The sequence below is a fragment of the Amia ocellicauda genome, chromosome 2, assembly GCF_036373705.1.
Source record: "Amia ocellicauda isolate fAmiCal2 chromosome 2, fAmiCal2.hap1, whole genome shotgun sequence".
In the NCBI taxonomy this organism is placed as follows: Eukaryota; Metazoa; Chordata; class Actinopteri; order Amiiformes; family Amiidae; genus Amia; species Amia ocellicauda.
The window spans coordinates 11764253-11787978 of record NC_089851.1 but is presented as its reverse complement, the minus strand read 5'-3'; the positions used below and the strand labels follow the sequence as shown (position 1 = coordinate 11787978).

General features: G+C 36.7%; 1 protein-coding gene across 22 annotated transcripts in view; it reads left to right on the top strand.

Annotated features, from left to right (window-relative positions):
- epb41l3a (erythrocyte membrane protein band 4.1-like 3a) overlaps positions 1–23726 on the top strand; it is a 91498-nt gene that overhangs the window by 15034 nt on the left and 52738 nt on the right. For 14 of the 22 annotated variants that reach the window (XM_066718611.1, XM_066718587.1, XM_066718528.1 and 11 more), the window contains exon 1: positions 15106–15229. The exons of 2 other annotated variants lie outside the window; for them this stretch is intronic. The gene's annotated coding sequence lies outside the window, so the exon portion shown is untranslated. Of the gene's footprint in view, positions 1–15105; positions 15230–15414; positions 15583–15902; positions 16103–23726 lie in introns of those variants that run through there. 6 more of the 22 variants (XM_066718642.1, XM_066718632.1, XM_066718624.1 and 3 more) reach the window with 4 other exon arrangements.

Here is a 23726-nt window from a genome sequence, read left to right as displayed (position 1 = left end):
ATTCCCCTCTTTGATTGATTGTTGTCTAATTTAATCAGTTTAATTTGTAGGTCTCTAACCATATTGGTAATACTAACCTGACAATATTAAAATATGCATGAATGTTACTGCATTTCCAAACTGTGACCTGCATGAAAACAATCTTGCTGCCTATCAATCAATCAAGTTAAACTAATATAGTGCCTTAACTACCAATTAAAATGTCTTTACAAGGGGCAAATAAAGGAGTGAACCACAAGAATTTGTACACATATCAGATGGGCCCAGCTTGAATACAGTACACATTAATACTGTTGGCATGTTGCTTAGTATCCCACATGAAATGCACTAGATATGGTTAGTTGCTGATTCAACATGATTTCCTAGTTTTTACAGTTTCTCATAAAAATGTATTTTCTCTGTAAATATAGACATAGAAACTGATTGCTACTGGCAGACATTTTAATAGAAACAGTCAAACATGTTTTATGGTTTAAAGTTACTATGTTAGGAAGTAGTACTTGTCATGCAGAAGATTTAAATATCTAGATTTCTAAGTCTTTAACATCTGGTGACCTGGGTTCAGTTAAAAGGGGTTTCTGTCATCTCTTGTGTAGCCCCAGTAGATGTCATTAAGCAGAAAAAGTGCAGGACTGAAGAAAAAACCTTGTGTGTACTTATTTTGCCTGTTGGTAGTACTCTGCATTCCAGACAACTGAATAATGGACAATTTACTATTTATTTAATAAAATCTTTAAAATTCCCAACTTTCCTCAATCCGTGCAGTTACTTTAACTTTTTGCGGAAATAAAGTAATCATTGTTATTGTTTTTATATATGTGATGTATGTTAAAGAAGTAGGCCTATTTCAAATTCAACACAATTTTATTCATCAGTGAGCATTTTACCCATGACTTTCCACCTCCTTTACACCACCATCGTCCTTAATAATTAACAAAACCTGCTAAAAATGAGAATCCCATGGGTTCACCCTGGCAGTGTAATTTAAAATGCTTTTGCAAACACAGATTAGATTCCCTATCTTTTACGCTATGCTAGGCTGCACTGCAGCAGCAGCAGCAGAAGCGATATTGAACCCATCACACACAGATCTCCCATCGAGTGCCAAAGTGTTTAGACTCACAGTGATTTATTAGAGGCTTTTTATATGAAATAAGATTCCGAACTTGGCTCGACGTTTCGGAAATACGAGATTACTATGCGGCAGGACGGGACTTCTGTTTGAAGATTGATGTTGAGGGTAGAGGCATGAATCTGAGTAACCAGAACATGAATCCTTGTTTATAGAGTGGATTATCCATGAATAAAATGTTAAAGAATATCCGTTCTTGTGTATTGCTTGGCTTCCAGTGTACTGTAAAAAGACTCCACAAATTTGACTGCAAGGAGACTTCGGGGAAGATTTGCATCACATCTCTGGGGAGTATTATTGGGTGATGTAGGAGAAAGAGAGGCTATCAGCTCAGGCCTGATAATAAAAAAGAAAAATGAGGAGAAAAGCATTCCTGTCAGTTTCATTGCTGCCCATTTTTATTTCAGTAGACTATCATCTCTGTTCTGCTTTCCAAAGAACATGCAAACCTCTCAGTTTTAACTTTCCTCATGTTTATGTAAGTTTTAATATAAATCTCTTGGCACTTAATGATTTTCAGCACCACTGAAAAGGCCTTCCTTCTGGAACCATTCAATACAAAACTATCATGTGAATGAGTCTTATAAGTACTGAAAAACTAGTGGCTCGCACAGATGATTTTCAGTTCCAGAAGGGCAAATGTAATCTCTCCTGACAAACCGTATGAACTCCAAAAATATTCGAAACATTCAGTTGTTGACAGAAGCTTGCACCTCCTTTGAAGAATGAGGGCTGTGCAAACATGTGCTTTGCAAACAGAGTTGTGAAATGTGTTTTGTTTGTATAGTGTAAATAAATGTCTGTCACTTGTTGAATCTCAAGTCTTTTCTGTAGCTTTTAAAAATTGTAATTATTATTTTACACAGTCGTTATTGTTTTTGGTTTATTGTCAAAGTATGTTCAAACTTTGGTCTATTACTATTGAATCAGCAGGGGCAGGCACGAGATCCAGCTTTCACAATAGTAACCTTTAAACATTTTGCCAGACTAGTTTAAGGCAGTCAGCCAGCACTTAACTTTTTCAGCAAACCAATGAAACTAAGCTACTTCCTCCCTTTTAGCTAGTGTCATGACTGTGCTTTTTTTTGGTTTGTTTTCTTGTTTTTTAAATACATTGTGCTGCAAAATAGCAGTAACATTTCAGCTTATATGATTGGATTGGAGCTTCAGTTCATATTTTTTGTGGATTAGTATTTATTTAATAAATGTTTTACTTTATCAGAACTGACATTTTTACCCTAGTTTTACCACACGATTGAAGTTGTTTACTTCAATCCTCTAGCAAGTGGAATCAACAGGCTGCATGTGGTGTATTAGGCCTACTCTAAGGACCTCATCAGGCTGATTGTGAAAGGTCTCAGTAAATAAGTATTAAGAGAGACTGTGGTTTATGTCAGTTGCCTGAATGGAGCATGCCACTTCTTCATAAATAAAATCATTTTGATATGGCCTTTAGTATTTGCCCTGAATCCAAAGTAATTTATACATTTTCAAGTTTTTCCAAAAGACTTCAAATATAAAATATCAAGACAGATTTCCCTTCAATCATTCTTCATTGTTAAAGAGGTGCAGTCCTTTTAACTTTATCGGTACTGAAATAAAACATAAACTGGATTAGGACTATAACTCAGCTATAGAATCATAAAAAGTAAGCTAAGGAAAAGGTAAATGGGTTTTTATAGTGGGATAAATTACAGGACAAGTCTTCTTCAAAGTCCCTTATCGTTGATGTATTGAGCTGCCAATATATCTTGCGGTAGGGAAATTGAAATATGAGGCAAACAAGTATTTCCTCCTGATTAAACTTGCAAAATCCCATGAATTGAAACACGTGACATTTATGTGTTGAGTGTAGTGTTGTACTTTAATGTTCTTCATGTTAAAACAAATCATATGTTTCACAAATTCTCCTCATTTGTTATGAAAGCTTCTTCACTTGAGAAGTTTCAAAATTACCTATCTTCAAAGCCTCTTTTTCATCAAATATTCTTGGAAACATATATTTTTTCATGCAGACATTCTAATATTGTCCTAAGTGTTTGTCCTTGTATTGTTTGTTAAACTTGACCAGTAATAAAAAACACATGGAGCCAACTGATTTAGTTTTCATTATTTAACTTAGATGTTTTAGATATCAGACCTTCCTAATACATAAACCAATGCACTTATACTGTACTTTCTAAAGTAAAGTACATTAGCCTTTATTGGTTACATTACAATCATTATTCAGATGTAGGTTGTTATATTCCCAATTAGCAAAAACAATCGTGTGGGTATTCTATAATTGAATAATGAGCAACTTGGGTCACCTTCACGATCACCTTCCATACATGGCATACAATAATATTTTACTTTCTTGTTACATTACATGCTCTTTCAATATTTGACCTTTGCATTTACAGGACAGTGTCTGTATAATTTTAGTAATGTATACCGTTTTGTAAGAAGAACTGAATGATATTTTAAAACATTTACGACTCATTGTTTGAATTAGGCAGTTGTTTTCAACCTCACATTCTGCTTCCACTGCCCACCACAGTTTAGGAGAGGAACAATTACATACACACATCCGTCAAGGTGTACACGGCCAGGCTGTTTGCTCATTTTAAGCTGCAATCCTGCAAAGCAAAAATCAGAGTTATAGAGACGACCAACAGTGGCCATATCCCTTAATGATAACACTCAGTCTCACAGGCACCTAGCCAGAAATAGGGTCTCAAGTGCACCAGTAAAGATTAGGATTCCCTAGACAACTGCACCCCATCAAACCCTGGCAACAGTCAAATAATTATGCTCTGCAGCTGGGAGCTTCTGACTATAGTTGCTGAATAGTAATGCAATGATCTGAACCCCCAGGCTTTTGGACTCATCGTTTATTGCAAGCAGAGACAGAGAAGGAGCTTTTAAAACAGCTAAAGCTTTTTATATGTATTTTTTTATTTTAAATGACTAATACAATTCTGTCAGAATTGGAAGCCTCAGAGGGAAACATTGTTCTCCTCTTAGTGCCTTTTAGGAAGTATTTAAAGATCAAATACATGAACACAAGTACAACGCAATCACACCACCTTAGTCAATATGGAAAAGTTCAAGATTTTTAAGTTTCTTGGAACACAAATGCATCATTCTCATCCAACTATAGATCAGTAAAAAATGTATTTTAGTTGTTGGGGAAAAATCTACACTGGGAGCCGCGACGTCTCAAATGTAATATTGTGTTAAATGAGCAATCTTAAAAAAAAAAGTGCGTTGTAAGCTGAACATTGCAGTATAGTTTAAACTAAAATTAACAATGATAAGAAAAAAATTGTATCCATTAGATAGCTATTAATCTGAAGGATATTCTTGGAGTATGGAAGGATGTTAACAGGTCTTTTAGTCTTTTGAATAGCATTCTCTCTAGGAGAATGTAAAAGTGCTAAATTTCCAGCTGAATTAAGTCCCCATCCCCTGACACTATTTAAATTATTAACCTGCTGTCCTTCAAAGTCAAGATAGCTGCTGAATTATCAGTATATTTACAGGAAATTAAAAGGAATGGAAAGGACCCCGTGTATTAATTGCATTCAGTAATCTTTTGTGTAAATATTAGCCAAGAAAGGACTAATTAGGTATTCTGAGACGTAGTGCAACTATATTTCCTCATTAATTGCACTTGGACAGTGTCTGAATACATAATTAGGTTCCGTTTTTATCCTTTTGTTTTGGGAAATCTTGCTTACAACAAAATGTAATTTCATGATTGGATAATTTAGCTTTATGGTATCAGTCAGCTATTTTCTCTTAATATTGTATATGTGTAGTTTTTCCTAAACTAATGTCACTGTGTTTTACATATCTTTAAAAGATAAATACAATCTACAATAGAGAACAAGGCCTTGGCCAGTCAGATTCAATCCCCTTCCAATTATGTATGTCAATGGTCAATTAAACACCAAGCTCAGGTGGCTCTTGCTTAGTCAAATGATTCCGACTTTGTAGACAAAATGAAGGCTGTTCTTGTAAAAAAAAAAATAGAAAAAAATGTATTTGTAGTCTGAAAACCTTTTTTTTTTTTTTTTTTTTTTTTTTTTTTTTTTCTTAAATGCATTTAATTTGCACATTTTCTCCCCCTTGTTAAGGTAAAAGACAAAATGCATTGTCTACCACCTCCAACAGATGTGAATCTTATTGCCACACAATGTAATTTGAAAATCGTGTTCTGGTGCGATAAGATTTAAGCCTTAAAAGATTTTACTGCTAGCTTTCAAGAACCTGCAGAGAGAGAGAGATGTTGCAGACGATTTAGTACAAAGTGAATGGAAAACGAAATATCAGTTTATGTAATCATACTTATTATGGACAAAGTGTCAAGTCTCTCTTCACAATGTGTGTTATTCGTGATTGCTTACCTTGCAGCTTCTACAGCACTTTGTTGCTATTATCCTTTGTAGTGTTATAGTAATTACTATTTTATATTGCAGTATGCTTGTATGTTATGCATTTTAATTGGAGTACACAAAGATCTTGAAGACCATTAAACATAATATGGCAGCAATTCTCTATTTCAGGTGTGCAACCTGTGGTAATGAGTGGGCTGTATCACAGGCCGTGTATCCACTTGCTTCGATGTTTAGCTTCACTTTTCCATTTCACACCTGCAAAGTTTATTTCATCTTCCCTTCTTTTTAATCTCTTGGGACCCATTCAAAAGCTTCCATTGTCCATCTCTGTCCATCATTGATGTATCTATCTCTCTATTTACTTCTCTTTCTCTTTCTTAGCAGTACATGTCTGTTTGTAATGCATCTGGCATTTGTATACTGCAAAATATTCCATTGCAGACAGTGGGAGTAGATTTTATTTTCTTAGTCGATTTTCATGTTTAAAGTGATAGAGTAGTCAATGTTAAAAAAGCTTAAATTGTGATTGCAAACCTTATAATCCTCTTTCTGTTTTTAATGTGATGTATGGCAGAGCTTTGTTTTCAAAGAATGGATGCAAAGAGGATATTGCATTCAAAAAGGCAGCTTTTACACATGTACAAAGGCCTTGCTTGCACTGAAATCTCAAGGCGTAGCTTCATCAAAGAAGTAATATGAATTTAATAGTAAAATGCATCAATCTAAGATATTTAAGATACTTCTCTGTAGAATCTGAGGATTTTCTCTTGTCCATATACAATAGTTTACATTTATCTTCCTGTAAATTATTGTGTGCTATACAGTACTGTGCAAAAGTTTTAGGCAGGGGTGAAAAAATGCTATAAAGTAAGAATGCTTTCAAAAATAGATGTTAATAGATTATATTTATCAATTAACTAAATGCAAAGTGAGTGAACAGAAGAAAAATCTACATCAAATCCATATTTGGTGTGATCACCCTTTGCATTCAAAACAGCATCAGTTCTTCTAGGTAAACTTGCACACAGTTTTTGAAGGAACTCGGCAGGTAGGTCGGCCCAAATATCTTGGAGAACTAACCAGAGTTCTTCTGTGGATTTAGGCAGCCTCAGTTGCTTCTCTCTTCATGTAATCCCAGACAGACTCGATGATGTTGAGATCAGGGCTCTGTGGGGGTCATACCATCACTTCCAGGACTCCTTGTTCTTCTTTATGCTGAAGATGGTTCTTAATGACTATTTTTCGCTGTATGTTTGCGGTCGTTGTCATGCTGCTGAATAAATTTGGGGCCAATCAGATGCCTCCCTGATGGTATTGCATGATGGATAAGTATTGGCCTGCACTTCTCAGCATTGAGGAGACCATTAATTCAGACCAAATCCCCAACTCCATTTGCAGAAATGCAGCCCCAAGCTTGCAAGGAACCTCCACCATGCTTCACTGTTGCCTGCAGACACTCATTCATGTATCACTCTCCAGCCCTTCAGCGAACAAACTGCCTTCTGCTACAGCCAAATATTTTACATTTGACTCATCAGTCCAGAGCACCTGCTGCCATTTTTCTGCACCCCAGTTCCTGTGTTTTCATGCATAGTTGAGTCACTTGGCCTTGTTTCCACGTCGGAGGTATGGCTTTTTGGCTGCAAGTCTTCCATGAAGGCCACTTCTGACCAGACTTCTCCGGACAGTAGATGGGTGTACCAGGGTCCCACTGTTTTCTGCCAATTCTGAGCTGATGGCACTGCTGGACATCTTCCTATTGCAAAGGGAAGTAAGCATGATGTGTCTTTAATCTGCTGCAGTACGTTTCCTTGGCTGACCACCTCGTCTGCGGTCCTCAACGTTGCCCGTTTCTTTGTGCTTCTACAAAAGAGCTTGGACAGCAAATCTGGGAACCACTGTCTGCCTTGAAATGTCTGCCTGGGAGAGACCTTGCAGTAGAACTACCTTGTGTCTTGTTGCTGTGCTCAGTCTTGCCATGGTGTATGACTTTTGACAGTAAACTGTCTTCAGCAACCTCACCTTGTTAGCTGCGTTTGGTTGTTCCTCACCCAGTTGTATTCCTCCTACACAGCTGTTTCTGTTTCAGTTAATGATTGTTTCAACCTACATATTGAATTGATCATTAGCACCCGTTTGGTATAATTGTTTAATCATACACCTGACTATATGCCTACAAAATCCCTGACTGTGTGCAAGTGTACCTAGAAGAACTGATGCTGTTTTGAAGGCAAAGGGTGGTCACACCAAATATGGATTTGATGTAGATTTTTTAGTTAATTGATACATATAATCTATTAACATGTCTATTTATGAAAGCATTCTTACTTTACAACATTTTTTCACAACTGCCTAAAACCTTTGCACAGTACTGTATATTCATGCATAATTAAATGCTGAGCTTTAAAATAACATCTAATTCCAACAATAATTAATGAAATGCTCTCCATAGATTAATTGGTACATTTTCATCTTGTACAGTTTGAGTTTCAGATATTGTGTGTTGTGCATGTTGTCAGTCCAAAGCTATTTATTTAGATACTGTAGAATTGACAGCAGTTGTGCAACTACATGCACACCAAACACATCTAGAAAAGTATTTATACCCAAAAGCCATGTGACAGAACAGCCGTGCATCACTATGTGTTAACTAAGCAGAATCCAAAAAAGGAGAGGAAGAAAAAAATGTGGAAGGCTCACTGTACTACTATTGTATCTGTACCACAAAAGTTGGTTAGTGAAGGTTATAACTAAGAATGTGTGACTGTGACAATAGCAGCAGACAGTGCATGTTTGTGATCATTTTATCAGAAAATACTTTTGCGTCATTTAGTACTCAAAGTCAGTGCTGATCTTTCTATATCATCATGTTTCACAACATGCCCTAACAGTTAAAGAATTGTGAGGTAGGCTGCCCAGCCCTGAAGATGTTTTCAAAGCACATTAAAGTAGGCAGCTATTGCCCTATTTTGCCATTCCTTTTAAAACTGAGAATATGGGCACATAATCCACATTTTTAGTTATAAAGAATGCAATTTTTTAAAAACAAACACAAATGCAGCTACTTTTTTGACTGCTACTCTTAATTTGTTTTTTCCAATATGCTTCCTGTATTCTAATGCCATATCTAAATTGTAATGTATTTAATTCCCATTATGCACATTAAATTAGGGTATTTTACTGATTGTGCATGGTCTGTACTACTCATACATTGTCCTTTATTTCTTTATTTTTTTAAGAGGATGTAGGGTGACATGAAAGAATGCTGGATGTACTTCAGATAAAGATACATCTGCTTCAAGGAATTGGAAAACAGATTTTCTGAAACGCATAAAGTATTATTTCAGCGTGACACATTTATAACTTGAGAAAATCTGGGTCATCTTGTTTTTTATATACAGTATGGTGTGGTGATAGGAACTCTGAAAATGGGAATGCTTATATAAGGAGATGTGCAAGTGTTCTTGTCTTTTTGTTTGTTTTGCATGGTTGCTTAAATTCATTTTGATCAGCTCTGCTATGTTTCTTCATAAAATTATTTTATTCATTTGCCTTGTGCACTGGCAGAATAAAACCGTTTCATGCTAAATGTGCTCTTTTACAAAAAGAAAAAACTTAAGTAGCATGACTTATCATGTATACTCAGCCTGTCATGGTGGCATCCCTACCTCGACTATCCCAATAGTTTATAAACCCCCTGCCTTTAGTAGCAATGAAAAGTCATTACAGAAATGGTGTGAAAGTAATTTTTCAGTGACTTGTATTTCTGAGAAGACGAAAAAGCCCTTGTGTCTTAAGTGTTTATTACCATATGTTTTAATTGTATGTTTTAAAAGTATGATCTGCATGCAATTTCCTCATTGTCCCCAATAGATGAATGATCTCCAATGAAAAGATTATGTCCAAAACAAAGAAACAAACCTACCTCGCCTTGAAATGCTGGTCTGATTTCAGGCATAGTTGATTAACTGCATGACACTATGATGATACTTTTGTTTTTAATTAAGAAAGAGGATTTCTGGTTTATAGAAAACTAAATAAAATTAGTATTTCCTACAAAGGCAAGAAGAAAAGTTTTGGATGCTTCAGTAGGCTTGTTGTGACAATGCCAGCTAACACAACTAAACAAAAACTGGAATTTGTTGGATGTATAGGTAGTTCTGTAAAGTCTCAGTTTTTTAATCTTTATAGTTATAGTATGTAAGTTAGTCATTTTAGGGAAATATAGTAAAACTGACCTTATATCTGGTCAGATTTTAGTTGTTGAAGGATCACATGGTATTACAGCTGATATGTTGAAAAACTGAAAATTGCTGATCCTTATAAATGCTTCCTTAGTTCCTCATCTGTCATTCTATAAAATGTTTTTTTCCTAATTTCTTGAAATCTGTATTAATTTTTCAACACTGAATGATTAGCTCACTCTTCAGTGATTTTGAATACATTTACAATTATCATGCACATTTCATTTAAAGAATATAACAGTCTCCTTTAATATCAAACAGTGATTTTGGAAATAACATTTTGTTCCATAAGCAAACCATTAACGTATTTTAAATTATAAAATTAAATGGAATAGATGTACATGTAGTGATGTTTTCTTTAATCAGCTGAAGTGTTTTTCTGGCATAAAGTTGCGTAGTAGTGTACCAATTATTCAAAATGAATTGTAGAATGTATAAAGTGCAATAATTTGGAGCTCTGTGGAGGTCATCCTGTTTTTGTTACAGAAAAACATGCTAGTAAGCCTTCACAACTCCTCATTGAAACGCACAGCAAATGTATCATTTCGGTACAAATCTGAGGTAAAAATTAAATTGCATGCCTGTAATTCAGATACTGACCGATGATTGGCCTGTACGACGGGCAGTGCAGGTTCCTGCTGACGGTGTTTGAGGGGGAATGAGAATGGGTCTGATCTGTCAGTGAAGGCTGATGGTCTTCACTGTCCCACTGTCAATCCAGGATAAACCATGAAGCCTCTGATGAAACAAAGGAGCCTGTGTTATCATTATCTGCATTTTAATGATTATCATCACAGTCTTCTGACGTGCAGATTAGCAGAGGCATTTACAATGGTTACTGAAAACTGAGACCTTTCCTTCCTAAACATAAAAATGTCAAAGAACATAATGATACAAAATAAAAACAATAAATAGTCCCTTTACCAAATAAGCAAAATGAAATGAGAAAACTAACAAAACTGAGTGCTTTTCTCAGAATGCTTGCTTAATGTATATTGCTTTTTTTATTTATTTAACTGTATATTTTGTCAGTATAATTTTTTTTAGCTGCTATTGGCATTCACAGCCTATGAGAGCAACACACTTTTTAATTTACTGAAATACACTAATTCAGAGTAGATTAATTTACTGATGTATAGTCAAGTTTTCAAGTATTGAGAATCTGGAAACTTTCCATAACAAATAGATGGAGCCAAGATCTCATTTTGTCATGTGGTGCATCTTTCTTCATAAGGACACCAGCAGTAGAAGTATACTTCGAACATCTGTAACAGTGGATTATACACTCGCCTAAAGGATTATTAGGAACACCTGCTCAATTTCTCATTAATGCAATTATCTAACCAACCAATCACATGGCAGTTGCTTCAATGCATTTAGAGGTGTGGTCCTGGTCAAGACAATCTCCTGAACTCCAAACTGAATGTCTGAATGGGAAAGAAAGGTGATTTAAGCAATTTTGAGCGTGGCATGGTTGTTGGTGCCAGACGGGCCGGTCTGAGTATTTCACAATCTGCTCAGTTACTGGGATTTTCACGCACAACCATTTCTAGGGTTTACAAAGAATGGTGTGAAAAGGGAAAAACATCCAGTATGCAGCAGTCCTGTGGGCGAAAATGCCTTGTTGATGCTAGAGGTCAGAGGAGAATGGGCCGACTGATTCAAGCTGATAGAAGAGCAACTTTGACTGAAATAACCACTCGTTACAACCGAGGTATGCAGCAAAGCATTTGTGAAGCCACAACACATACAACCTTGAGGCGGATGGGCTACAACAGCAGAAGACCCCACCGGGTACCACTCATCTCCACTACAAATAGGAAAAAGAGGCTACAATTTGCACAAGCTCACCAAAATTGGACAGTTGAAGACTGGAAAAATGTTGCCTGGTCTGATGAGTCTCGATTTCTGTTGAGACATTCAGATGGTAGTCAGAATTTGGCGTAAACACAATGAGAACATGGATCCATCATGCCTTGTTACCACTGTGCAGGCTGGTGGTGGTGGTGTAATGGTGTGGGGGATGTTTTCTTGGCACACTTTAGGCCCCTTAGTGCCAACTGGGCATCGTTTAAATGCCACGGCCTACCTGAGCATTGTTTCTGACCATGTCCATCCCTTTATGACCACCATGTACCCATCCTTTGATGGCTACTTCCAGCAGGATAATGCACCATGTCACAAAGGTCGAATCATTTCAAATTGGTTTCTTGAACATGACAATGAGTTCACTGTACTAAACTGGCCCCCACAGTCACCAGATCTCAACCCAATAGAGCATCTTTGGGATGTGGTGGAACGGGAGCTTCGTGCCCTGGATGTGCATCCCACAAATCTCCATCAACTGCAAGATGCTATCCTATCAATATGGGCCAACATTTCTAAAGAATGCTTTCAGCACCTTGTTGAATCAATGCCACGTAGAATGAAGGCAGTTCTGAAGGCGAAAGGGGGTCAAACACAGTATTAGTATGGTGTTCCTAATAATCCTTTAGGTGAGTGTATTTGCAGAGCACTCTGACTTCCAAACAGCATATTTTAAATATTTTGAAAAATTAAATCAATTTTGAATTTAATTGTATAACTCCATCTAATGTCTTCAGAACCCCAAGGTATTTGGTATATGCTGCTAATATAAGTTTTATGAAAGCAAGACCAACACAAATTCTAAAATATGAATGAGATGTTGCATTCTGTAGACTACATAAAAGACCAAAAGAATGTTTTGCATTTTTAAAAAAATTAAGTAAATTGAAAAATGAGATGCAAGTTGAAGGCACAATGTCATCATTCTGTTTTTTGTTATTTGTTTTTTAATTGTGAGACTGAGGCATTCATTAGGCATTTTCCTACTTGCATCTTCATTTAGAAAGATGAACATGCTTATTAACGTATGCATATTTGATGTGTGCATTTTGTTATACAGTTATTGTTATTGCTTATTATGTCAGGGTTTTAATAGTTTTCTTTGTGAAAGGGATTTTAATCTGATTACTCTCTAATACGCTTCCTTAATTCTATTCTAGGTGGTCCTAAATTGCACTGTTCAAATGATCAATTATTTACAATTAATCTTTAATTAGGAATGTATTATTGTTAATAGCCTATAAACATATAGTACATCTCTATTGGGTGATTGGCTTACACTGAACAAATTACAGGAATTCCAATATATAAAAGGAATAGCACAACCATGTTCCTGAAAATACTGATTTTATTGGCCTCAAAATAACTTCACTAAATACAGAAAATGATGAGATCAAGAATTTATATTTAAGCTGTACAACAATGTAGGTCAGATAAAAAGTTTAAAGAGTGGCCCATTTTACTAGTGAATCTAAATGCTTATGGCATAAATTCACATACAACATAATGGCCCAGATTAACACTAGTCATGGACTATGCAATGTTATTTTGGGTAGGGTAGCAATAGACTTGTGCTGATTGAGGTCTATGAAACCAGCCCAAAGGGAATGGACCTTGCCATGGAGTATGAATAATTACTGTTAATTCTGTTGTATAACTACACTGGAAAATAATGGGAGATGCCCCAGTAAACATGATCTCAGGAGATACAAATGCTGGATGTAACAAAACTTCTCAACACTGCAAAGTTAACAGATCCAGTGTTATCACAGTGTCTTCAAATGGCCGTTAGAAGAAATGTAATTAAATATCACTGTATGTACTGTGCCAGCAGTCATGGTAAGCCTCTGTTAACCCCATGACCTCTGGAGTAAGGAGGTTTGGTGTATCTGGTAATATAGTATTTGTGTCATTGACCTGGATCAAGGTACAATTTTCTGAAATGTGCTGATGGTAAGAATATAGGAATCATTTAATACTTTAAGGAGGTTATACATTCTCAACTGCTGTAGCTGGAATAGAAAACTGATCGAGATATTTAAAATTAAATATTGGACAGGTTGTGGGTTGTAAAGAAAATGTCAGTTTATCTAGCACAGACAGAAGAAGAAAGCTCTATGGAAAAATGTATTTAGAGCCTGGGGTTTCAGTGTCATCACTGTTTTGGCAATGTGAAGAAAGAATTAACAATCAAGTAGGGTGCCTGGGAATATAGCTAACATTGAAGACAAAAAGTGTAAAGAGGTTGTGGTGAAGTTGTTGAATGCCCTACTTATACCATCTCCCTAATAGTTTATTCAGTTCTGGGCACCGCATAATAAAATTATTCCAGAGCTTTTACACAAGGTTCAAAGAACAGCAACTAACCATATTCCTGGGCTGAAAGACATGACTTAATTAGCAGTGGCTGTGGGGTAAATTGATTCTTCAAAACTTAAAAAAAATGCTTGGTTCCAGATCTTATTTTAAACTTAACTCATCCAGTAGAAAGTTGGGACATAAATGGCAACTAAGTAAAAGCAGACTGAAAGGAAATTTTATCTGAATTACTTTACCAGGTTATCACTGAATCAAATTGAAAAAGGGAACTTATAATTATAATGTAGGTTTTTTATGAGAGTCACTTCAGTTATGGGCTATAGTAAGTTATTAATGGCCCAACCTTGGTTTGGAAATCTTACATTCTCCTGATCATGCTGCAATAACATTCACATTGCCTGTTCATTGTGCAGTGGTCACCATTTTATCAGGTTTTATTCAAACCTCTGTTTCTAATTTTACCCCCTATTCTTGCCATTGTTCAAGGTAATGCTAGCCAAGTGGTTTCAATGCATGACTAAACAGACTTGTTCTGCCAGTAGCCATATTATTTTGGAATAAAACCTTTTGCTATGAAATTATTCAAGCAGATGTGTGGTGCATAGATTAATCTACAGTTTCTCATCATGTTGTTGTACAGTATTTGTTTTTGTTTTACTGTAAGTTTTCATAAGCATGGGAGGGACCAGAAATCATGATATTATAAATGTGTAAAATGCAATGTTGGAGAATGACAAATCCAGTTTCCATTGAATGGAATGTAAAATGAAATGAAATCAAAATATAGATGTAACAGTGCAGCTGTAACCTGCTGCTATACACGCCTGAGTGAACAGAAAAATCATGGATGTAAATGTCACTGCAAATGTTACAATGCAGCTTGCACACCTTACATTTTAACCATTTGAAATGCAACATTGGAGAATCTGTGTTTGCTAAAGGGTCAATGTGATAGTAGAGCAGGAGTGCATTTCACATGTTTAGGATATTTCACTGGCATGTGTGCAGTAATTGGCGGTAATTGTTGTAACTGCGTGTATCGTGCATGTGGAGTGCACATGCATGACTCAGTCCGGAGGCGTGCGCTCATTTGCTCCCGCATCTTCTGGTTTAATAACGCGAGCTGGCTGGCTGTCCTCGGGTATCCCAGCATGCCGCGCTGTCCCGTAGCGCTGCTCTGCCTGGATAGTGCTGGGGAAGACAGCCAGAGCGGACTTTGCCGTAGTCAGCAGCTAGAGAGTCGGGGAACCGCATCTTACCAGCCGAGGGGGGACACGGGATAACTGGTAAAAACCAAACAAGAACTATAAACTTAACATATGAAAAGCAATCTGCATTCATTTTGAATCGAAAACGTGTAAAGGCGGGGGGGGGGGGGGGGGGGAGCATTGCTTATTGCTAGAAATGAGGCAGGAAAGGGGGTATAGGCTACGTTTCCTGGCAATTGCATCGCCCTGATTGCCCTTACATACAGTGACAGTATTAGGAAATACACCCGTGCTCGGGTATGTTAGGGTTTCTGCCTGTGCGGGATTGTGCGTGTGCTGTAGCTGTCGACTGCATCCCGGCACTGACACACAGGCTCCCATTTAGTTTTGTGCATGTAGACCTACTTCCAGACTGCAGAGATTTCCAAGTGGTGAGTGAGGATGTGTTTTTCATTTTGCAAGAGAAACCGCTGTGTGCTTTTGCTGTGCGATTGACATGAACGGGGCCGTAAAAGTTTTGTTTGCTTGTATTGTAACACCACCGATACCGTGTCTGAATCAAACATGGCAAGTGCTTCTGGCTGATGTGGTGGCATGTATGTAGGCTGCCTGTTTAGGTCACATCTCATTTCTGTGTGTCTCCTGCTTTGGGTCAGTTCAGACTTGCAATCCAGCCCCCCAGCGACGGCGTCTGAGCTCGGTGTGTTAGTTCTGCAATGCGGTGGGTGTGGTTTGGATGTAGGCGACGGGCGATGTGAACCTCTGCAGTCACCCACATTCACTCCCCATCTGACTTTGCATTTTTTTTTTACATCAAATCGAGAATACATACCTAAATATATCTACACTTGAAAGAAAATAGACGTGAGACCCCAGGACTTTTCAGATGCTCTTCCATCAGGGTGCACTGGAAGAGAAGGACACAGTCTGGATAAGCCTTGTAAGATATTGGTAAGTGCTGGGGAAACCAGATGGGATTCATTAAACAGGGAAAATCGGCACAGAGACAGGGATCACAAGCACAATTCAGTCTGCGTTTGATTACATTTCCAGCGTGGGTAATACGCTAGTCTGTTTTCCTTCTTTATTATTATTATTTCACAACGTTGCAGGAAATCATCCTTCATAGCAACAAGGCATGCATTTTTCAAATGTGACTTTTGATTGATTTATTTATGTTGATGTGCCTATTATAAGAACACTATGCATTGTATGGACTTATTTGTCGGGTTTAATTTAAAACATTGTCTTCATATGTCTCACTTAACGCACATTATTTGAAGTCATCTGTGAGTTATTTAGGAGTTACATGTGGGGTAAAAAGGTACCATTTTAAATTCATAAGTACAGTGTTTTGCTGCAATGATCTGCGTGGACGTCCAGAAGTGCTTGCAGGAGCAATAGCATCTTTCTGCAACGTCATTATCCAACCAGTTCCAACTTTGTCTCATCTCAGTGACATTTCATCAAACCAGTGCTGAAATAGTTTTATTTCATTAAAAATATAATTTAATATATACATTCGTTATTTGAATGCAATCTATTTGTAAATGACCTGAGTTTGTAGTGCAGTTGGGGTTGGCTCTTGGAAGTATAAAGTAGTGAGGGTCCCATGTTAGAGCAGTGATGTTTATTCTGGCGACAGCTGGCCATTTTGTCATCTGCTCCTCATTCTTTGCACTGGGGCCCACCCTGAGGCACAGCAATAATATCATGATAACCCATACCTTTTCCAGTGGTTACTAAATTGCGCAGAATAGGGAAGCCTATGTGACATATCTTTAACCCCTAATAAAATATGGCCAGTAATTTAGATTGAGTAGCTAGTCTTATTACAAATGTATCTTTTCCAAAGGGACTCTTTACTCCAGCTAGGGCAGTGTCCTGCTGTGCATCTCATTCCCAATTGATACGATTTGTTTTCCATATTTACAGCAGGCTTTTATGAAAGTGTATTAACATAGTTGTGAGTCGAACTGTTACAGTTTGATTACACATAGGAGGTTCCACCCAGGATGGCTTGTCCTTGAAGTATGTTCACAAGTGAAAAAAAAAAAAAAAAAAGGAGGGGGGGGTGGCATTAAAAATTAACATAGACAGGCTGTGCTGCTGTGGCATGCTGGGATCAAAGGCTTCATTTCTGTTTTTTTTCAGGTGTACAGGAAATGTTTTGCTTAGCATCTGGATGGAATTTAAGTGTTTAAATCAAAGGATGTGGGATGCTTTGCAAAATTAGGATGAATGGCCTTTTCCTTGTTTTATCCTTTTCTCCTATTTCCCTGCTCATCTTTAAACTTGCCTCTTACAAGCATTGCTTGATTCACATTACTATTTTATTTTGCCCTTTTTTTGGCAAGATGGAAGGAATTGACTCCTGCTGTAGCTGTATTCACCTGTAGAGAAATTAATGTTTTGTATCTGTAAGAAGCTGTATATTTAATAAGTAGTCAGTATATTATTTGGATTTCATGCATTTATTATAAAAAGGCTTTTCTATTTAGGTTTTAAGTTGGGTGTAACCAAGGGTTACCAGAAACTGAATCTGTTACAATAATGGAGATTAAACTGAGTAAAGGTACTATGGAAATTCCTGCCTTGATTTTTGCTGTTAAAACTCAGATGTGAATTATTGTATCTTATCTCATGTTTATTTTTTTCTGCTCCAACATTCATAATGTGTAGATTATAAATGTAGGCTTATTTTAAAGTTTGAGGAATCAATTAATCATTTGGACTTCACCAGATAAATGCTGGTTAACAGTAAGTAGTTTCTTACACTATTTCCTATCAGAGCTATGCTTGGGATGCAACAAAAACAGGGAATAAACCAGTACTGACTTAATGATTAATTCTGTAAGCTTTTAAGAAGGTTTTAAACATCTGGACTTGATTAAATCAAAATTAGAGCAGTGTCATGAACATAAATCTTATCTGCTTGAGCGTGCCACCAAATTTTAATCCAATATGTGCTACACTTTTTACTTTTTAAAGGATGCTCAGAATGAATGGCAATATAAGTACTTTGTGTCTAAAAATAATAAACAACCAAAATTGTATGGAGAGAATAGACTAGTGACATTGATTCTGAAGGGATTACATTTTTTATATGTCATGTATTCCCCTTAAGTAATTGTTTACTCTAGTATGCATTTCCCCCTAACCATACTCCAAATTCGTTCAAAATCTGGAGCTATATACATCTTTTTTTAAATTATATTTCTCGTACGTATTGTTCATCCCTCTGAATAAAGGACATTTTCTAAGGTTAAGAGACATTTCAGGGATAGTTTTAAATCAAAATGAAAGTCAGAGTACTGTGAAAAGTGATTGAAGGATGACTCTTACACCAGCTTTTGATTAGAAAGCTCAGAAGCACTGTCATGATGTTTAACATACAAGGATGACTCTGCTCCTTTAATTAAAATGTTTTGGCTAATTTGCTTCAGCATTTATTCCAAATCTTGTTTTAATGCAGGATGATGCAGGCAACCAGACTCTTCAGAGACCTTGTACAAGAAGTATGCAGTGACATACAATCTTCCACTGAACATGTCTGGGATGTTCTCGAGAGATTATATCCTGGAAACAGCATTCTGTATGTTTTCCAGGAACAGGGAGATGAATTTATACGTTTGTTCCAAGTTCTGCCTTTTATTCATTTTCAGAATTTTGGGTGTTTTGAATGCTTGGCAACCTCATTAATCAGAGAATATGATCAGTGAAATACTGTAGACTTTGAATTTGTGAATGTATAGGCTAATGCATGCATACATTACTTTTCACAGAAGTACAATTGTCTTTTAGAGCAGTTACCATAAGAACCTGATTTAGTTCAACTGGAAAACATGTAAACTTGTGTAATCAGTCAATATAGCACAGAGATGTGTTTTTTGTTCTACAGTATTAAGCATGTATATCCTCAGTACTGTTTGTTCTGGCTTACATTTCAACTTAATTTCCACTTTCATTAGAAATCAAATTTCAATTTCACATGCTAACTAGTGATAACTTCTCTGGACACCAGTATTTTTATATAATTAATGAAACGGATATTGTATTCAAAGTTAAATTTGGAATAGAATTTCTTAAGAAGCAGCCATTTTAAATAATTGTCTGAGAACTCATCTATTTCACCTTTATATTTATAGCACTACATTTATTCATCTGAATTAAAAAAAAAAAAAGCATGTTTCATGAATGACTCACTTTCATCATTATACTGTTTTTTGAAAGATTCATGCAGAACTATCTTGTTTCCATTTTTTAAAACTTAGGGGAAATCAGGAATATATTTAATTTTTATATATGCACTCAGTTGAGCTATTTTTGTACCCTGTACCTTTTGCTTGACTGAAATGAATGTGACCATTTTTCCATAAGAAAACTATTTCAATCACAGACTCCTGGAGTATATTTTAGTGAGACATTTTCTCTTTTCACTGAACCAAGTGTTAAAACGATATTAGAGCAGTCAGATGTGTTACATTAAAAGATACTTACTGTCATGCCCAAGTAGTCCACTAATATGGCACTTTGAGGATAATAACATGATTATAAACAGTTACATCCTGTATTCTGTAGCAGTTAGCTTTTTAATATCCTCTTGGATAATGTGTATTCAAGTTGACTGGCCAGGAAAATTGTATGTCATGAGGCATCCTGAAGACTTGAGGCAAAACAGTCCACATGGACATCTTTAGTAGCCATGACTACAATTTCAAAAGAGTAGGCTATCCTTCTATTTTTATGGTAGGTCTGGTATAGTGTGTTGGGTGGAGCTAGTAGTGGTAACTGTTGTTCATTGTCACACTACTCTTAAGAAAGAGGACTTGTGTTTTAGTTTTTTTTTCTAAAAATAATCAGAAATTGCAGTGGTCCCCCCATTTGTCTGACCTTAACATCATTGATATGTGTTTTGATGAGCTTGTTAGGAGAGTAAAAAAACATTACAATCAACATAATGTGCCCAGTGAGATAATTATGGGAACTGAGCTGCCAAAAATACACGATACACTTACTGTCTAAGGTCTGTGATGCAATTCCTAGAGAGGGCAACTGTGATTGTAAACAAACAGGGATATTTTGATACGATCTGCAGTAAACTTAATGCAAAAAGTCCACTCCTGCATTGAGGAGTTTATTTGTATATAAATCAATAGCCTAGTGAATGCTGTGTTTTCCTTTCTTAATTATATATCATTAATATTTCCATTGGTCCCTTTATTTCTGACCACCGGTGTATTCTGAGTGAAGTGCAAAACTTACTCTTATAGGATTCTTTCAACGGTTGGAGTACAGCAGTGCATGCTGGGCTTGCAAAATACTTCACACATTAAGTGTGCTCTGTTAAGTTTTTGATTCAGTGAGGCAAGCAGGGGGTTTCATTGCTGTTCAGTACACCGTATGATATCGGCGCCATCAATTGCTCACCACAGACCTGTTGCATTGCACCCCCTGATATAAACAGGTGTCTCAGGTGAAATTCTACTAATACTCTGGCATTGATTATGCTTGCAAAATTAAGGAGAAAGGCAACCAAGAGACTCATCCCATTGAATTCTGATTTAGGTATGGTATTCGTACAGAAAGGTATCTTAAGTAGAGATGGGTATTTTTCCTAGCCATAGCATTTGTCTTGATTTTAAAACTGCTTTTGTTTTGTTTATCTTTGCCAATTTGTCAATTAGAAAAACACAGGATTACTAATGTGTATCCCTTAATAGGTTGAATCTTTTTTTGTGAAGTGAATTTTGTTTTTCTAACTGAGAGAAAGAAGGGAAGGATACTACAGAGTTACTTAAAACAAGCCAGTGTTAATAGATTTAATAGCTTCTGATTTTTTTTAACACTGTAGAAATCAAAATAATTTTTGTCAAGCTCCAGCTTTTTAAATATTTTAAACTCTATTTGAAACAATGTATTGTTGGGGGTATTTAGACTTCAGGATAGGGGACATTCAGTTCTGATCTGTACAGAAACACTGCAGGGTGCATGGGTGGAATTTGTAAATAAATGGTGAATATGAGGCATTTGAAATCTGTATTGCATGCAGCAAAATCATATTGTTTATTAAGGGCTTTGGGTTATGCATCTTTCATTGTTTGGCAGAAGTGTGGAAAGTGCTTTTGGAGATGGTTGTATTATTCAATTTTTTAAGTCCTCTCTGCTCTCTGTGGTTTTGGTGCCACTCTCTCCCAGCCTTTGGTTTTTGATTTGTCTATTAAGGCTTGGTGTTAAAAAGAGGCTCAGCTGCAGCGTTGGGCAAGATAATTGGCTCACACGCTAATGGAAATATCCTTTCTCTTGTCTTTTGCAACTCTCCAATATAAAAACGGGAGAGAGAGTGAGAAAGATGTTACATTCAGGTTATTGTGCAGAAGGGGCTGTGTGGCAGTGCTGCACGAGGGGACTTCCAACACCAGACATTCCAGAGAAATCTTTTTAGTTGCATTAGTTAAGGGTAAGGGTTTAAAAATAGTGAATGAGCACTCGTTAAGGAATTGCAAATAGTGTGAGCATAAGGACACACTGTCCTGGACAGCTGTATGCCCTTGAGCACTTCAGGAGCAAACAACATTTTTACAGCGATGTCCTAAAAGGACTTCAACCTGTGAAAATTGCTTTTAACTTCTCTGTTCTATATGTAACAAATCTGGTGTTCTGTATAGCCATTGCATGTGTAATCGATGGCAGGTGGACACTTTTTGTGTACTTATTAATTGTACACATTACTACTTCATAGGCATTTTCTTTTTCATAGAATTAATATTTGAGGTAATGCATAGAAATTGAGGCAATGATTGGTTGATTTGCTTTTATTTAAAGACTAAAGCTAATCCACATAACTTGTAGTTTCAATACACCTGTACAGTTGTTGTTGTTGTTGTTGTATTTAATAATAATTTTAAAAATCAATGCCCATTTTCAGTAGAGCCTGACCAATACAGGTTTTTTGGGTCTGATACCGATAACTGGGAAGCAAAAATTCCAGATTACCGATATATATCTGCTGATATTTACTTTTTTTTTGTGTGTGTGTTAACATGCACAACAGACATTCTAGCGTGGATCCCTCAAATCTCTCCCTGTCAGAGAGAAATTGTCAAATATGCACTGACGGCAGGATTTTTACATAATAAACTTAACATTAATTTTCATCATAAATAACAACCACAAATCAAACATTGTGAAAATAAATTCAATACATTAGACTACGAGAGAATAAAGGAAAAATATACATATTCTATACATTAGTCTGGTCAGAAGTGGCCTTCATGGAAGACTTGTGTCCAAAAAGCCATACCTCCAACGTGGCAGCAAGGCCAAGCGACTCAACTATGCATGAAAACACGGGAACTGGGGTGCAGAAAAATGGCAGCAGGTGCTCTGGACTGATGAGTCAAAATTTGAAATATTTGGCTGTAGCAGAAGGCAGTTTGTTCGCCCAAGGGCTGGAGAGCGGTACATAAATAGGCAACAGTGAAGCATGGTGGAGGTTCCTTGCAAGTTTGGGGCTGCATTTCTGCAAATGGAGTTGGGGATTTGGTAAGAATGAATGGTCTCCTCAATGTTGAGAAGTACAGGCAGATACTTATCCATCATGAAATACCATCAGGGAGGCATCTGATTGGCCCCAAATGTATTCTGCAAGATGACAACAACCCCAAACGTACAGTGACAGTCATTAAGAACTGTCTTCAGCGTAAAGAACAAGGAGTCCAGGAAGTGATGGTTTGGCCCCCACAGAGCCCTGATCTCAACTTCGAGTCTGTCTGGGATTACATGAAGAGAGAGAAGCAACTGAGGCTGCCTAAATCCACAGAAGAACTGTGGTTAGTTCTCCAAGATGTTTGGGCCAACCTACCTGCCGAGTTCCTTCAAAAACTGTGTGCAAGTGTACCTAGAAGAATTGATGCTGTTTTGAACACAAAGGGTGGTCACACCAAATATGGATTTGATGTAGATTTTTCTTCTGTTCACTCATTTGACTTTAGTTAATTGATAAATATAATCTATTAACATGTCTATTTTTGAAAGCATTCTTACTTTACAGCATTTCTTCACACCTGCCTAAAATTTTTGCACAGTACTGTATATCGGTGCATTATCGGTGGAATATGTGCCGATACAGATATTTCTGTAAAAGGCCAATATCGGCCGATGATATCGGTGCTCCGTTATAGCCCTAATTTTCATTTCACAATTTATGGAAGGATATTTAATATTTTATATTTTAACCAAGGTTGGCAGCAGTGCTCCAGGGTACGTAGGTCTCTACTCCCCCACCTGCTTAATGGGTTAAGTTTAGTTAATAAATACATTCTCCGAGTGATAAAGAGATGAGGTGGGACAGTAACCATGCACTATGGCCCACCTGGACACAGATTGCACACCACTGTATCCAAGGTTACCCACTTTCTAGCACTCAGAACAGGGGACACACCCCTTCTTAATTTATGATTTATAAGTTCACCCTGTCCTTATATGTCCTATATACAGTGAGTGGAAAAAAGTATTTGATCCCCTGCTGATTTTGTACGTTTGCCCAGTGACAAAGAAATGATCAGTCTATAAT